The sequence below is a fragment of the Eupeodes corollae genome, chromosome 1 (assembly GCF_945859685.1).
Source record: "Eupeodes corollae chromosome 1, idEupCoro1.1, whole genome shotgun sequence".
Taxonomy (NCBI): Eukaryota; Metazoa; Arthropoda; class Insecta; order Diptera; family Syrphidae; genus Eupeodes; species Eupeodes corollae.
Window position 1 is genome coordinate 184,877,691 of NC_079147.1, and position 18,002 is coordinate 184,895,692.

The 18,002-nt window shown below is 34.6% G+C and overlaps 1 protein-coding gene across 5 annotated transcripts in view; it reads right to left on the reverse strand.

The window, feature by feature from the left end:
- LOC129953876 (probable serine/threonine-protein kinase DDB_G0286465) overlaps positions 1-18,002 on the reverse strand; it is a 386,722-nt gene that overhangs the window by 69,530 nt on the left and 299,190 nt on the right. The window lies entirely within an intron of this gene.

Below are 18,002 nucleotides of genomic sequence, written 5' to 3' on the forward strand. Positions count from 1 at the left end.
GTCGTGTAGGTTCCTTAGCCTTCATAACCTAGGTACAGTTAAAAATTGAGCTTTAGTACACATAAGACTTTAAACTAGCAATTAATAGCTTGATGTGTCAGAGTACCTATCTTAATTCTGCTTTGTGAAGACTTTTTTTCTATTTAGCTTCAGAGGGAGAAAGAGCAAAAAGAGGCACTCTCCGAAGTATTCAAAACCGTAGATGTAGTTAATTGATTGAGTTTAACGAATTAATTTGACGACACGGTGTGTTTGTTGTGAGTATGACCAATGTAATGCATTCAATGAAAACGTGTTGCAATTTAAAAAAAGAGAGAACTACGAACATAAAATATCTATCTATAAAAAAGTACGATGATTATGATGATTTAATAGCACGCATCGTAAATCATAGAAAATTGGCACGCAAAGCCAATTTTTGCTTTTTATTATTTTGTAGTTTAATGACACTTGGATGATTGTTTAATGGAATAATTGCTTATTGCATTGATAATAATGGCTCAAATAAAATTATGTACAATTATTTGGGTTACAATTTTAAAGGGATCAAAAATTGTAAATAGCTTTGCAGTGATTTGCATATTTCTTTTTTGTTTAGTCATAGTCTGTTCGGGAGTTGAATTTTAGGAAGAGTGAGTTTTACAAATAATTCAAGGATTTTATAAAAAGCCTCATTAAACTTCAACTACTCGAAGTTGTTGATAACAGACCTGTCAGACCTAAAAGGCAATTTTAAATTTCTACTGATTCAAGAGTATGTTCCACATGACTCATGTGGAAAAACCGATATCTCTTAGAAGTATATCACTGGTCGATAAGGCTTTGTTCTTGACAATCAAATTTTAATTTTTCAATCGGTTTTGTTAGCCTTAATACAAATTCGACTTCAAAATCCAAAAAATCCTCTGTGAAAACTCCTCAGTTAAAGAAATAGCTCCAAAAAAAACGGTTTGGGAATACGAAAAAGCTAAAATCTTTAACTGGTTACTATGTTTCATTATCTTGGGAATGAGAACTTTTATCCCAAACAGGGTTCAAATCATCAGATCTAAGAAAAACGAATGGTTTGATTCGAGCTGTAAGGAGGTTATTAGGGCTAAGGTGGTAATTTCAGTTGTTTTAAGGCCAATCCAACTGTGGAAAGCCATTAATGCCTTCAATTTTAGAGGAATTACATGATAAAAATTACGGCAAAAAATACTGCAAAGTCCCAAAGTCAATACAAGTTTTTGGCATTCGTAAAAATCATGAAGAATTCTTCCTCTTCCAACATTTTTAAGCGTCAGTTTGCTGCCAATTCAATGCTAACAGTAAGTGTTAAGACGCTTTTACGCCTGTGATTGAGAGCGTTAGTGATTCTATGAGGCAAATCTTTGTTCACACTTGCACTGTAGCGAGAGTCCTAAAAGTTCTCTACAGACATAAATCTGCTGGTACAGATAGTATACCCGCTATTGTTCTGAAGAACTGTTCAACACTGCAAAACCACTGCATAAGCTTTTTCGTCTGTCCTTCTCTTTAGGTTTTGTTCAGTACGAATGAAAACAGCATTCATCCAGCTCATCACCAAAAAAGGCGAATCTTTCTCACCCTCTAATAACCGATCGATTTTGATTACGTTCCTTCTTTCCAATGCCAATGGAAACGCTGATTATTTATCAGCTCAAGAAATATCTCGAAGATCGAAAGCTTCTTAATGGCCAACAGTACGGTTTTGACCGCAATACGTCCACTGATGGTCTCATGGTCCCTAACATCGCTTTGAAGAAAGTAAGATTATTGCAATTGATATTTCAAAAGCATTTGATAAGATTTGGCATCAGGCTCTCTTATCAAACAAAAATTTCTTTCGGTTTTCATGAATCCCTTCTTCATTGGATTAGTTATTACTAATTACCTTTCGAACTGTCCAATACAAGTTGTATTGGATGGGTTCAAGTCTGAAAACCACAAATAAACACTGGTGTGCCCGAGGGCTCTGTTCTATCTCCAACACTCTTTCTCATTTTTATTAATGGTTTCCTGTCTACAACTTCTAATCCAATACATTGTTTCGCTGGCGATAGTACTCTTAACTTTTCATATTCGTTTTCAGACTCACATACCTCTTCTTTGGATGTGGAACTGCGACGACAAAATATGATAAGCTTATTAAATTTCCATTAAAACAACATTGTTGAATGGGGAATAAGAAACCGAGTGGAATTTAATGCTTCGATAACTCAATGCTTACTTGCGTCGTTAAAGCGTACAAGTACAGAGATTCGTTTTTTGGCCGTACTACACAAAAGTGGAATGACTTACTATAATCTGTCTTTCCCAGCCATTGCAATATTTAGAAATTCAATGTGCACCGCTGCCTCCTTACAACCTTTCTCTCCCTTTCTTAGTTCCCACACAAATAAGGGTAGTAATATCCCCTTGAGTGTGCGCTTATTATAAACAAAAGGTAAGGTCTGCCCATTTTTCTAAAACGTGTGTTTTTAAAAGTCTTAATCAATAAACTAGCTGTAAAATGACACCGCCTTTACCGTAGAAGATATATATCCCGTGTACCCGTGGCGTGATGGTTATTGAGTAGCGTAAGACTATCATGCCAGAGGAAAGAGCTTTCTCGGATTAAAACTCCATTTCCGACAAATACAACTCGCAGACAGGAATTGACTGTTGCGTCATCTAAAATCGGATAAAGTTGATTCTTGAGCTAAAGATGATAGCTTAGATGATTTTTGGCTGATTCACTTAAGTAAATGCCTTTAAGCAAGTATGGCGCAATTCCCAACAAAATAAACAACCAGACTGCCATAAAACATTCAAAATCTAACTGTTCTTAATGAGAATCATTTAACTTGTTAGTCCCAATAGGAACAAGTCAAAAAGTGCATCAACATCGACTTTAGCATAAAGTTCATATCTAGCACTCTATCATGCATATTTTCAAGGCCTCATTAATTAACAGCCTTATGTAAAATTAAAAAAAAAAATAACTCTATAATGTTCATAAAACACAATAAGGCATTCTCTAAAGCTGCTAGTTCTCACAAAAAAGGTCTATGTGATTATGAATAAGTCAACCAATCTTTTTCTCTGATGAGCTACTCTTCCAGAATAATTCACCTTTTTCACCAAGAAATGAAAAGAACGAGAACAAAAAAGTTTTGACTTTCCCATCATATCGTCCAAAGTCAAACAATGGAAAATACTGTCATGAAAATAACTTTTAGCCAGGCGCCTGGTTTATCTCTCTGTAATGGGCTTGACTTGAAGTCGTTCTCTCTCTTCCTAGTTTCATCATTCATGATGTGATATGATGGAAGTTCTTATTCTTACATTCTTCTTTTCACAATCCCTTGATCTTCTATTCTTGGTCATTTGACCGAATCACCACAAAGTCTCTTCTCTAAGACGAACGACGATGTAGACGAATATAACCTAAACACAGAAAAACAGACAAGCAGACAAAGACGCATTGTATGCTCTGGACCACTAGGTATTTAGTTCAGGAAAACGCTGAGGAAGGGACGCCTTTGCCTTTCTTCACTTTAACAGTTAGACATCATCAGCAAAGTTATATGTATAACATTTTTCTAAGGTATGTTTTGTTTGTTCTTTTTAACGGACGACACACAAAAATCCCATCACATAGATAAAGAATCTTTAACTTTTTTCGAGTTTTTAAATTATTTATTGCTTTCGTTTAGTTTATTTTTTTTTTCGTTCTTTGAGAAAAAAGAACAAACAGAAAGATGACGAACAAGAAAACGAAAATTGGAAACAAAGTTAAATGGAAGTTTTGTGGCAAATCCTCCAATATTCTTCCTCATTTCTAAACTTCTGAAATTTCTTATTCAAGAAGTTTGTTTTTGCCTTTTGTCTAATGCCACTTGAAAGCTGAAAGGATCCCTTCACCGATGCACATAGGCCAGAAGTTGCCACTCACCGATTTTTCTGTTTGTAATTTGGAATACAATATACCAACATTAACACCGAGTCACGACAAGCCATTAGAATTAATGAAACATGATAATGATTTCAAATGCAAATGTGATTTGTTTTACCTCGAGTTTTCGAGTTGTATGTCTGTATATGGTAAAAATGTCTGTATATAGTTACAACAAATTATTGAGTATAGTTTTCTTGCCAAATTGATTATTTAATTAACATTTTGTGGTAGGTACAATTGTCCAAGATATAAGTTAAAAGCTGTTTGTTATGGTTTATGCTGAAACAGAATGTTAACAACATGTTTGGTACAAACAATTATTGAACTACGTTGTCACTTAATTAAAATAAAACCGTCAACCAACCAACCAAGAAAGACCCAAAATATTGACCAAAGCTATTAAAAAACTGAAAGATACATCCAAAATAGTTTACAAAGTTTTGCAATTTGTTCTTGATTTTTCGTGTAAAATCAATATTTTAAAGAATAATGTAAACACATTTTATTTTTTAGAAATGTGGTTTTTAATCTGGCAAAATTTCTTTTGGAGTTGATTTTTTGACAGCTATCACTTGATTTATGATCAGTTTGGTTTTACATTTAATTTTTTGTTATTTAAGTAAGATTTCAAATTTTGTAAAAAGAGTTTGTTGGTTGCTTTGATAGTAACGTTTAAAACCTTCTCAAATTTCAAAGATAAATGGTGGACCAAATGCAAATTTCTTTTTCATATAACGGGCAATCCATTTTTAGGTTTCAAAAGCATAGAGCTGGAATTCGACATCTGTTAACCTAAGTTTTTAAGCTATTTTTTCTTATTTTAATTAAAAGTCTGAAATTTACGTAAAAGGATCCCTTAACTATTGCACAACGCATATAAGCTGTCTTAAGAGAAGATTATGGTCGTTCTCAGGAACTAGGACTGTATTGGCGTGTTTTGCATTTGTATCTTCAACTTCATCCATATAAAGTAAAACTCACACAACAACTGAAGCACATTCAAAATTTATGAATGTGTAATCGGTGCTTGAACAACAGGCGGTGGAAGGGAATTTTTCGAACAAAATTTTCTTCAGTTACGAAGCACGTTTTTCACTTGATTGGTATGTTAATAAACAAAATGTTCGTATTTGGGGCTGTGAGAATCCCCAAGTAATTACAGAGAGGCCGCTACAGCTACAAAAAGTCACTGTTTGGTGCGCTCTTTGGTCCTTATTGGACCTTACTTCTTTGAAAACGACGATGTAACGAGTGTCTCTTTCAGTTTGAAGCGAACCGTCATATGATAACCGACTTTTTTTGCCTGCTATTAAAGAATACGATTTGGGGAACATGTGGCCTTACTATAATCAAGGCGGATTTCCTACAGCACGTCTGTCTGGTACTTAGATTACAGTTTTAAGATAAGTTATAGTTTAAGTTAAAAACTTCATCACGTGCTCTAAAGATGAAGCTTCAACGGAGTAATCATTGCTGAAATAGAATTCTGAACACAATTGGTAAAGCTGTAGAAGCTGCTCTGGATTAATTCTAAGTGTAAATCTTCTCATTAATTTTCACCTTGAAATCTGCAAAAATATCATGCCATTTATCAACGTTGTGAATTCATAAGTGATACATAAAGTTCATAGGAAAGGACTATTTCGTTCCTTTCTTTGAGTGAAGAGGCGTTTGTTTGCAGCGTTTGTTTGCAGTCTTACCATGAAGACTTGTGCTTCTTCTTTACATCATCATAGACTGCTTTTAGATTGTGTATGTAAAGAGGCATTACACCAGATGAAAGATAGATGGCATAGTTTGGCGTTGAATTAGGTAATCTGAATATACGTTTGAAGAAATATGTATGTTTGCACCGTTTCAAACACCTCAACTAAAACCCTGGGCACCATAGCACATTCATGAATGATGAACGTTGTGTTAAAAACACGGAAATTTAATACGAGATCGACATCCTGGTACGCAAAGAACTTAAAGCCACATTGTGCTCTGGGTCAGTTTGCCCTCATCCTAAAACTCTTGCATGCCTTCAATATTCACAATATTGAGTGGTCAATTTTTTTTGGGCTGACTTGCAACAATTTCTCATGAAAAGGATTAGTCTGTTTATTTGTAACTGAAAAATAAAAGTCTTGTCAGCCAGCCAGCAGAATGCTGCTTTCAAGTCTATAATTTTCTCTTTTATTCGATCTACTTTCTAGAAATTTAAATGTATGGTCCATCCTGTTAAAATTCTTCGTTAATTTGAATTTCAAATACATATGTCATTTTACATACCTTAAAAAACATCGATGCTCGAAATTACAATAGTTTTAATAACAACCAACTTTCCCTAAAGTCCCATTTCACCCCAAAAATCACTTGTAACAAAAATCACCTGATTGCGAATTACTGTCATTAAACCCACCTTAAATAATTGAACGATAAAAGTTTTGTTTTTTGTTTTATATCCACTTCCACATTAAAATTACAATTATTTCCATATAATTGAACTAATTTAGCAGAAATATGTGAAGGTATAAAAGAAAATGTTAACACAAACACATAACCCAAGTATAAGGTATAAACATATGAATTTTCTTTTAGTGACCTCTCTCACGCAATCCTTATGTCCTTTTTGTATGTGTGTTCTCCTGTTGAATGCAAAAATTCAAGGAAAATGAAACATTCTTTATAATAACCTGAGTTTCTGAAGGTTTACGTAGTGAAATGCAACATCATGGAAATTTCCCACAAAAAGAAAAAAAAAGTGTGACAGCACTGTCATTGGCCATAATTGGCCAAAGGATAACTTCCCTGACACGCACGCATCATTTAACACAAGTACTCATATAAATACCAAGAATATTTGCATATCCTACGAATGGGGGGAGAATTTATGAATGTGTAATAATAATTTTTACAAACTATATATTTAGGCCTAAGGTTTTTTAGGATTGCTGTAAAATGAATGTAAAAATAAATCAGCGTGATTATTTGTAATAATAATAACACTAAGTTATATAATTTTGTGAGTAATTTAAACTCTTACGTTGAATATTTTAATAATAATGTAAAGGTTATTGCTGAAACAATAAAAACGATGTAGGATGGTATTAAAAGGGCACATTAAGGTTATTTTTGTCAGCTTTTAACATACTTTGGTGCTGAGACTATAAAGTCGTTGGGTATTCTCCAGCAGAACATATGGCTACAACTACTGCGGTTTACAGCGATGTGTTTGAGCTTGCTCCAGTTTTTTCCAATCTCGAAGATTAAGTCTCTAAGGGTTTTCTTTATATGCTTCCCGGTTTCTCGTCTTTTCTGCCTTTTTGAGTTAGTAGATTCCATTGTATTGCCTGCTCTGCAATGCGCTTTTCAAAGCCCGTGTTAAATCCACTGCCAGTTGCACCTTCGCATAAAGTAGCGTTAGTGGGTTCCTGACTTCTTATCTTATACAGTTATTGATTGGATATACGATCGGGCAGGCAACCCGTTCCGTAGACACCTTTTACTAGTAGTTTTCTAGTAATCATTGTTGTATTCGGATACAAGTACTAATTCGATGTTTGAGCGGAACAGTTCAGCTTAGAGCATTGTTCCTCCAAACAAACTCCTGAACGCAGCCTTAGATATCAGTGATATCTTGTTCGGTTCCTTCAGTAGAGACAATTCTTCTAAGATACTGGAAGCTCTATTATGAGAGAGAATGATTGTTGATGGCTTCTAGGCTAAACATCTGATTTTTCCCATGATTGTTTTCAGCTGCTTGATTTTCGCTTTACCCTTCACCCATGTTGTTATTAGTGGAGATCTATTATCTTATGAGACAGCAAGCATATATCGTCTACGTAGTCTTGATGTTTCAGATATATTGTCCGCAGCAAATTATTGATCATCGGGATAAGAAAAGAATTGGTGATAGAATACAGCCTTGTGTGACTCCAATTTGGACTTCGAGTTCTTCTGTCAATATACCTGCGTGTAAACCATGACATTTGGGTTAAGCACTTTGATATTAGGTGAAATTCAGTTAATTCAGTGGCAGTCCGTGATGGAGTGGGACACTCTTAGGCCATATTGATACCACATGAATCTTGGGGCATTCTTCTAAGCTTAATCAAACCAGTTTGATTCCCTTACGAAACGTGAGAGGCTGATTATGTTAATATGATTGAGATCGTTTAGATAGTTATAGAACAATTCTCCTAGGTAATTATTGCGTTTTTGAGCTAAAGCAATGCATTTATAGTGGAGGTGAAGAACTGTTTCCTCGTCTTCCTCATCCATACAGCTTTTGCAAAAGTCATTTAAGAATACTCCTAGCCACCTGGCGTGCTTTTTTTCAGACAATGACCTGTTAAGACATCGATTATCGAGCTTATATACGATCTGCTAGAGATACCAAGGACCTTGATAACTTTAACTTATCTAGAAGCGAAGAGTTAACAGAACTCTGTAGTTATAACTGTTAAATTTTTAATAAAAACCTACCGGTTAAAATTATGGATTGAAAATGCACCAAAAAGTCACTGGGCTCCCAGCACAGACGACGAATTTAACAACCTACATAACTGATAGTCAACTTTTTTTTTCCCTCGAACTTATTTGTCTAATTCGTTGCGTTATTCAAGCTGCCAAATTGTAAGTATTCCAAGTGAAGTTGTGTGTTTTTATAAAACATTACAAGCTTTATCTTCATTAAATATCAAATGACATGGTTTTACTTCCAAAACTCATTCAAATATTTAAGTTTCCTTGGGTCGGAACTTATATAACGAAAAAAAATATCAATTCCGCATAAAGCAAACAACATCCCAAAGCATCATCGCATTCACACATGTTCCACTTCCATCTCAGGCCCGCTCTTTGCCACCGCTCTATACCACCTGCTGTTCATATCACAGTTCGGTTGTTTACAAAATATCCTTTGGAAAATGTCACACTATTTTAATACTATATATTGGCACTCATCTTCCAAGTAAGTTCGTTTGGTTGCAAAGAAGATTGAAGAAGTATAGAGGAATAAGGGATGAAGATGGTCTTCAATTTCCTGCTTCAAAAGTGCTTATTGTTTATGTAGCAAACTTCAAAGGTTCAAACTTCTTGGGTTCCAAGACAGAAACGATGACGCAATGACACGGCCAACAAAAAAAAAAAAAAAAACAACCAAAGCCAAATTGCAACCAAATTGTAAGCCCGATCTTTTGAGGAAGCACAAATACTCGTACTAAACAATAAAACTGAACCAGCACACACCACGACCACCAAGACACTTATCCTTCCACTGGCCAACGAAGACGATGGAAACATTGAAAAGAAAACCCACGCCAATGTGTCTACTACATATTTGTGGCCAAAATGTCGAATCGTCATCATTGTCCAATACAAGTCCTTTCCACAAATTCGATAGAAGTTTTCCAAGACTCCACGGGGGGCCTGCTTCTTTATTCACCCTTAAAATGTGGCTGTTTGAGGGCAATATGAATTCTGGATCTTTGGATATTTTTTTCCTTTTTCTTTCTTTTCATTTTGTCTAAATTTTATCGCGCAAACAAACAAAAGCAGTTACCATAAAAATGCAGTTGAATCTAAACACAAAAAGAGAGAGAGGGGATATGAAGGAAGCTTTTTAACTGACATCATCAATGCAATAATCGTTTGGCTTACTTTTATGGTAGATGATGGGGCTTTTAGCAGCAAAACGAGCTGAAGGTTTTTATACTCAATCGATGCGGTCCATCGTTTCCTTACATAAAATAGTACAAACAATCAAAAGAGAAAAAGGATCAAAAATATTAAGCAAGGGTGGGTTCTGGCGGGTTTTTGTTCTTTTTCATGAATAGGAGTACAATTGTGAATAAAGATACAAATATGGACCAACACCCACTTTACGCCATCGGAATGAAGTCGAGGTTTTGAAAGAAACAAATCAAGCCCTTCTTCAGTGTAGAATTTCAAAATGGAGTTTTTCATTTCACTATGCTTTTATTTTCTACATAAATAGGTATTTTTTCAAAACTTTTATAATTTTTTTTTGACAAATTAAGGCTTTTAACCAAATAATCTGTTATGCAATACATTTTTGAATTATGATTATTGATAAAAAAGTTACAAATTTAAATAATCGGATCGTCACTCGGTTTCTCAAGTCGAACTCAGAATTCAAAAGGATGGAAGTCCTATGACTTTTAGCCCATCAATATAAGGAGGGAAACCTATTCTAGTTGACTATAAAAGACAACGTATAGTAAATCTTCTTTGGACACTTTTAAGACTATGAATCTAAGTGCAGAAATAAGAGACCGATCGGCAAATGATAAAAATATAGTTTTAGGATATAAGGATCATAGAACTCACTAACAAGTTAATTTTATAAAGTAGTTAAAATGATCAGTAAAAGTTAACTTTGAGTCCAAAATGATGCCAAGTTTGATAAGTTAGAGATCTTTTTCAAGTACGCACCGTTTAGCATGCCAAGTTTATTATATTTGCGTGTAAGACTCAACTTGTCAATATTCAACATTAACCTGTTTTTATTTCACCATTAGCAAAGTAGAAGTAAACCATCTTGGTAAAATTCGCAGTCCGTCAAGGAATTAACTGTTCGAAATATTTGTACCGTCATCAGTGTATATTAAAGGCATCAATTTTTTTTAAATGGTAAGTCATTTATAAATAGAAAAAAATAATAATGGACCAAGATGGCTACCTTGAAATACACCAGAACAAGTAACAAACGAGTTAGAATGGTCAACAACACTATAATGTCTCTTAGTAAGATGATATAATATCCAAGGAGTTACTTTAATAATTCAAAAGAAACAAAACAAAATATCCATGTATCCTTAGAAGTAACCTCATCCAAACTTCTGATTTAAAACGCTAGTCCAGACAAGAGTAGCTTACAATGCTCCTGGTTGCTCTTCGCTTCAAATGTGGTAGTTTTTCTTGTTCACGTATCCATTCAAACAGAAATAAGTCTAGGCACCACACCTGAACGCAAAAGAGTGACAATTTTTCAAGAACCCATTTATCAAAAATTCAGCATTATGGAAGTTTGTTTGGCTTCAATTTTGTCACTAGCTGTTTTATGAAAGGCTTCAACATCACTTACGCTGGCCGACACAATTGCAATATTTTTCTCAGTTCGCACTCAAAGTAATCGGTTTATTGGCCAATTAAACTAACAATAAAATGGAAGAAGTGTGCGATGATCCTCGATGATCTGAAGATGTTCAACAGGGACACAAAACACAAAAATTATAAGCGAAGTGTCAAAACTAGTGATGCCAAAAAGTGAATAGCAAACAAATCACCCATTATGTAAAATGATCTAAAATAAAAAAGTACGTATACGCCATAGTGAACCATACTAACTATTATCTGTATATGAAGAGACTATGATTACCACTAGAAGTTTAGAAAGATCCTTACAAAAGTATTAACATGGTTTCTTGATTCAATGACAAAATTGTTCACCACAAATACATACACCAAATTAAGTTGCTAAGTACCTAATATTGAAATAACCTTTAATTGGTCTTTAATACAAATAATTTAACAAGTTTCTCGATCAAAGCTTTTGTCATAGACCATAATTCATAATACCATATAATAGCCGTACAAATTAAATAATTGCTAGAACTGAATTTTAACTTCCGGACTTTATTGTGAAATAATAATAATTAAGGCCTATACCAACCTTAATCAATCATTACATCATCGTCGTCGTAGACAACAACAAAAAGACCTTTAATTTTTGTTCTATTGTTACAACTCCATTTTTAATTTGTGTATTTATGATAAAACACAAAACAGAATGACTCCATTATGATTATTGGTTATAAAGAGGCTTTCAATTTTATATAATTTTTGTTTTGTTTTTTTTTTTTCTTTCAAATGTTTTTAATGAGATAAAAATCGAAAATATATTTATACACACCTTTTGCTGTGACAAATGGATTACCATTAACGAAATAATATCCCAAGACGAACCCATTAAGATAACAATAATTCTAAATGCTTGCCAACGTACTTATATATACAGATATAGATGATGTTATAAATGCTGGATAAACCACATGTCTAATTGCTTCCTATAAAGATATATGCATGTTCAAATAACACAAAGCGATAATTATTCCAGATAAACACACTTACGAGACACACCTGAGAAATTGGATCACCAACAAAAAAGAAAAAAAAAAAACAAGAAACAACTAAATCAGATTTTTGTGTCACAAACCACACAACTGAGAACCTTCTATTGTGACATTAGATAAGATTATTTTCTGTTGCTGTATTTTCTGGTGTTGATTTTGAGCTACGACTTAAATGAGCTGTTTTCTAATTCAAAATAACGAAGTTAACGCTGCTAATTAGTAAAGATGTTTAAAAGGATTCTTGAAAAACTTAAGATGACTGATCATCTCTTTATTAACAAACATTTGACGCATAATTCTGGTTTTTCGAAAAATTTCTGATGTTCATACAAATGTCGAAATTGTCTCTGTTAGAATAATGTCATGTAACGAATCTAACAAACACAACGAAGGAATAATTTGTAAAAAACTCTTCAAGACGAAAAATCTGTTTTGTTTTTCGTGATGTGCATTTTACGTTGCAGCCGATGCAAACGCCTTAGTCGTTAGCCTGTCAAGGGCCTCACCTCACAAACTTATTAAAAATTGTAGTTTATAAAACTTTTGGTCTGGCTACTGTACAAATTCTGGCTTTACCTTTTTCCAGTCGTCTTTAACCCTAATTACTTCCTTTTAGGCCAAATCAAACAAAAAATAAGCTGAGGCTTTTTTAACCCTATTTGGAATGAAGGTTTTGATTCCCAAAAAAGTCAAACTTTTGATCATACCTGCTTGTCTGGAGTCAACATCATTAACGAGGAAGCATAGTGTCTTACTAGACAGGATTACTGAAAATACTGCCAATAGGTGGCAGCAAGTTGGTAGCTCAGCAGGTACCAAGGCTCATACTGGCAAATAAGAGCACATCGACTACTGTGCGGATCGACAGAATTCTTTAAGTATCGATTATAACATAAGCTAACTTTTAGCCGTGACTTCGCCCAAGTAGTGTGATCTTTATTCTTGTACCGTTATATTATCGTGGGGCATCTTTATTCCGTAAACATTACTGGTACGCCTAGTTTGAATTGCAGCTTACGTACGAGGTGTGTTCAAGAAGTACCCTGAATTTTTAAATTTCTGGAGAGTCCGAATGTCAAAATTTGTTGTATTGTGTTGGAATCAAGCTCCTAAAGTATGATGCAATTTTCAGCTATTTTCACTATTTACTTTCTCTGTGATAGTTGCTAAGGTTCGAAGTGTTTTTATGAGCTCGGCGATTTTTGCTTGTTTTGCTGAATTTTTGCCAAAAAACAATCCCATGAACATCGCTCAGGAGCTGTTAAATGACGTCAACGATGCACGATCCAAGTTTGCTTGAAAGGGTTATAACTGGTGATGAAACATGGGTGTACGGTTATGAAGTCGAAACCAAAGCACGATCGTCCATATGTAAGTATCCAACGTCACCAAGGGCGAAAAAAGTACGTCAAGTTCGATCAAGTGTGAAGGTTTTGCTTACTGTTTTCTTCGATTATAATATCATAGTGCATCAAGAGTTCTAACCACAAGTCAATAAGGAGTACTAATTTGAAGTTATGCGACGTTTTCGTGAAGCACTCCGAAAAAACCCTCAGATTTATGGAAAAACAATTCATTGTTTTTGCACCACGATAACGCACTTGTTCACTTATCGTTGCTTGTTCATAATTTGGAAAACACTGTGGCATAAGTGTTTTATATCTGGTGTGGGGGGGGGGGTTTACTTTGAAGGGGACCATATTGATGTAAACGAATAAATTCATATTTTTTTGAAAAAAAAGCGAAAATTCCGGGTACTTTTTGAACACACCTCGTAAAAGCACACCGGGTAGTTCAAAGGTGTCAAGACACTCTACTTGGCATGAAGTGCTCTGTTCTGAATCCATGTTAGTGTCTGTTTTATGTTTGATTGTATGCCAGGGTAAAATCTTGCAATAAGTTCAGAATTATTCTTTACGAAGTTGATAAGTTCAGAATATATTCTTTACTAAACCTATTTTTAATAGTGTTTTAGTATAGTTTCGTGTGTTAATGCCATTATATGAAACCCCTAATGTTAGAAAACGCTGATAGGCCGAAAAGCAGGCTTCACCTAATCATATGCTAGTAATTAATGTTCTAAAAAAAGAATTATGTTAAATATAAACGTTACGGGAGGATCTGTTAAGCTATTACAATCTCCAACCTCGTAACTACCTCTATATAAAATATCTTGTCGTAATATTGCTGTTACGTCAAGGACCGGCAAATAAACAAACAAACAAGCTGACTTTCCAGTTTATAATATTATTATAGTTAAGTTAGTTTGAATTCTTGGAGGAAATGTTTGCTCAAAAAAAGTTAGTTTCAATTCTTTTAGGAAAAGTTTGCCCAAAAATAAAGCCCATCCATGTAACATTGGCCAAAATTTTTATAATTCTGGACTACGATATTTTTTGGCTGAGGTGATGTGCGCAAACAAACACTTGGATGAAGTACGAATCTCGGATGCAGTCAGTTGATTTTCAAGAAATATTATGACAAAAAGGCTTTTAAAAGACTGGATTCAATTTGAGTTATACCACTTTATCATTTTTTTTCGGACAATGGCTCTTGGAAGAAGTCCTTTCGTTTTGAAAAAAAAAAATGCTTTTAAAATTGACACAATCATTTTAAGGTCTTTTCCATTGGCGACCAAGAATGTAGGAAACAGGAACAAGTTCTTGAAATAGTAAAAATTTTGTAACCTGTCAAGTGATTTATTTTTAGTTTGGTTTAGCATCGAAGGACAATTGAAGTCTAAGGATCACCTACCGTAGTAGTAGATTAGTTGATTAAGTGATGCTGACCCTCAAGTGTATGTTGGTTTTTACTTTTTTAAAAAACGATGTTGGCCAAGACGTTACATTCAATGGTGCAAGGCCATAATAACTAACTTTTTCGTTCATCAATTAAACAACCGTTTTGTGCATCAGGAGCCATGATTTATTGTAGAATTTTGGTAACCGAATAGTCTTACGTTAAGGACCCGTTAATAAGCCTTCAAAATCGTGAACTTTAACGCAGTTCAATAAGTCTAAGCAGATGAGAATTTAAGAAGTGTCTTTGTTACTTTATTAATATGTAAAATTGTAAAGCTTCCTCTAATCATAGTACTCCAGCTAAAGGACCAGAACCAGAGAATGTAATTCGAGAAATGACGAATTCATAATCTAATAGGGGTTTAAGAAGGTTTACCAAAATGGCGATAGAGAGATGGATGCATTTTCTCTATAAACTTTATAATAATGAAAAAGCTCTAAGAGTTTAACGATTTGATGAGGCTTCATAAAGTATATTATAATTACTATTTCACTATAGCTGTTGTGCCCTGCCCTGCCAGTCTGCCAAAACATAAATTAACGAATAAATACTATACACCTATAAATATGAGTATATTAAAAAAGATATTTTTGGCACATGTTACCGATGTATCCAACTATTTGGCACATGACACTATCACATTATTCACGTGTATCCGGTTTTCTTTTTGGAGCAGCAGTAGCAGCCAGCTTGTGCCTGCTGTCATACATCACCTTCTCCATTTTGCATAGATAGGTACATACATGTGTATGTTGTTCCCTTCATATTAAGTCGCTCCTCAATTCATTGGTTTGGCAGCCAAGCCCTATAGGCTTAACCAAAACAATCTTTTTCGTATTTTTGCTTTCTTTATATCCGTGCTTATATGCCGACATCTTTTCGTAGCTCTGCCGCCGCCGACGATGCTGACGTTGCTTTGCTTCTACCAGTCAACCAGCCAGACATGTCAGGTGAATATTGTTCCTTATACTGCCTCGCCGATCCTAGCCACCCGCCGCGCCGATTTCGTCTTCCTTGTTGCGATGATGCGATACGGAATTGGGATTGGGATGTAGCGCACATGTACGAGTACCATAGAATGTACCTTCCTTTCACGATGATGGCAACAGAAACTAAGTTATCACGTTCCAACGACTGATGTTGCTACTACTGCTCCAGCGAGCGGCGGCGCTGGCTGGGTTCTTTAAAATTGTTGAACGTTTCGTTGAAAGAAATCATATTTTGGCCCACCAAACGATATGCATAAACAATGTTTTCGTCTTTCATTTAGGCTTCTGGAATTATTTCTACCTAGATCTATGAGTATCTATATAGGCTTTGATATAGACCAAAAGGAAATACGGTGGCAAGTTTGTTGTGTTGTTTTAGCCTACACGATACGACATAAGAAAAATCATAATTTAAACGAGAGCTCACAATGAATAGGTACGAAGGAGTGTACGGTTTTTATAGAAATCACGCGTCTTGTAATATAAAAGTTGACGTATAAACACAGTTCGCATAAATCCCATTGAACAAAACATAAACATACGATATTCCATGGATAGTGTTGCCACTCTATTAGGAATGGTTAAAGAAGTCGCAATAAACAGATGTACATAAGTGCTTATTTTGTTGCATTTAATTGAACTTTGGACAGGCTCAACGCATAAGGTTGCGTAGAAAATCTTTTTTTTTAATGTACATATTTTTCGACTTTAGGAAACAAGTTTTTGGATGTCAAGTCGAACTTTATTGAAAATTTCTCACCAATTCAATATTTCTAATCTTCAAAAGTTCACATGTTTTACCTTAGTTTGTAGTGTTTGAGTTTTCATTTACTTTTTGACTTTTGTTTTATGCGATTCATCTCAAATTAATCATAAAGAAGACTAGTTAACCTTAGCGTAGATTTATGATGACTCCACTTCAGCAAAAATTAACTTTCCTTAGTTCTATTTTTGTTTGAAGACAAACTTTACTTAGGTCCTCAGATCTTAAAAGAATATAGGTGATATCTAGCGGAACATTATAGCACCTCAATTATTCTTACGCGCCATCCTGTGCAGTTTCTAGCTATTCATTTCAGCTCCTTCTTATCTCAACCAAAACCCGTAAGATGTTTCGATAAAACCTATTAAAAAAGGTCTACAGTTTCTGGGAATCGACGTAAAAGTGGAGCTTTGTCTTCAGGATTGAAGGATTCTTCCAAAAAATTGGACATCTCTATTTTTCCAACTGATAATTGTTGAGTAAAGTTAATCTAAGAAACTTCTAACCCACTAAGTTGTTACGCTGATGACATATTCTTCAGCTTTTTATATTCATTTGATGATTCACATCCTTGTTCTTCGAATGTGGATTATCAAGCTGATCTTGACTGCATTGTCCAATGGGGAACAAAAAATTGTGTGGAATTTAATGCTTCCTAAACTCAATGCTGTTTACTGTATCAAAAGCTCAACCCTCCCCCAATACCACTATCCATGGTTGGTACTTGCATCGAGGAGTCTTTTATTCGTCCATTATTTATTCGAGTATAATTTTTATATTTGGGCTGGTGTCCCAATAACGTACCTAATCTCTTCTGAATAGAGTTGAAAAGAGAGTTCTAAAAATGTTAGGAGATCGTTTTTTCCCGATACATTTGCGTCTCTTGAATACCGTCGCAAGGTCTCATGTTTATCATTGTTTTATCGTTATTTCCATAAACAATGCTATAATAAAATAGCCAGTTGCATTCCTCCCCTTTAACAATCCAACCGTAATACCCGCACTGCTAGGAATGCCCATCAGCTTATCATTCTTCCTTTTGGAAGAACTGTTAAGCAGAGGGATTATTTCTTTAGCCGCACTACACGAATGTGGAATGCTTTACCAGCCTCAAAATATCGGTTTCTCCTTTCTAATCTTATCCCCCTTTCCTAATTGCTCGCACTGTGTCTAATTATTATAAGGGTATTCATAACCCCTTTAGTGAGCACCCAATATAAAAACAGGAAGGAAATATTAACAACAGCGTCCTTAGAATCCGAAAACTGTTTACAATAATAGCATCAAATAATGACAGGAATGAAGAATTGAGGTGGTTCTCAAGGAATACAAATGTTTTTTCGAAGAACAGAGTTAACCTATTA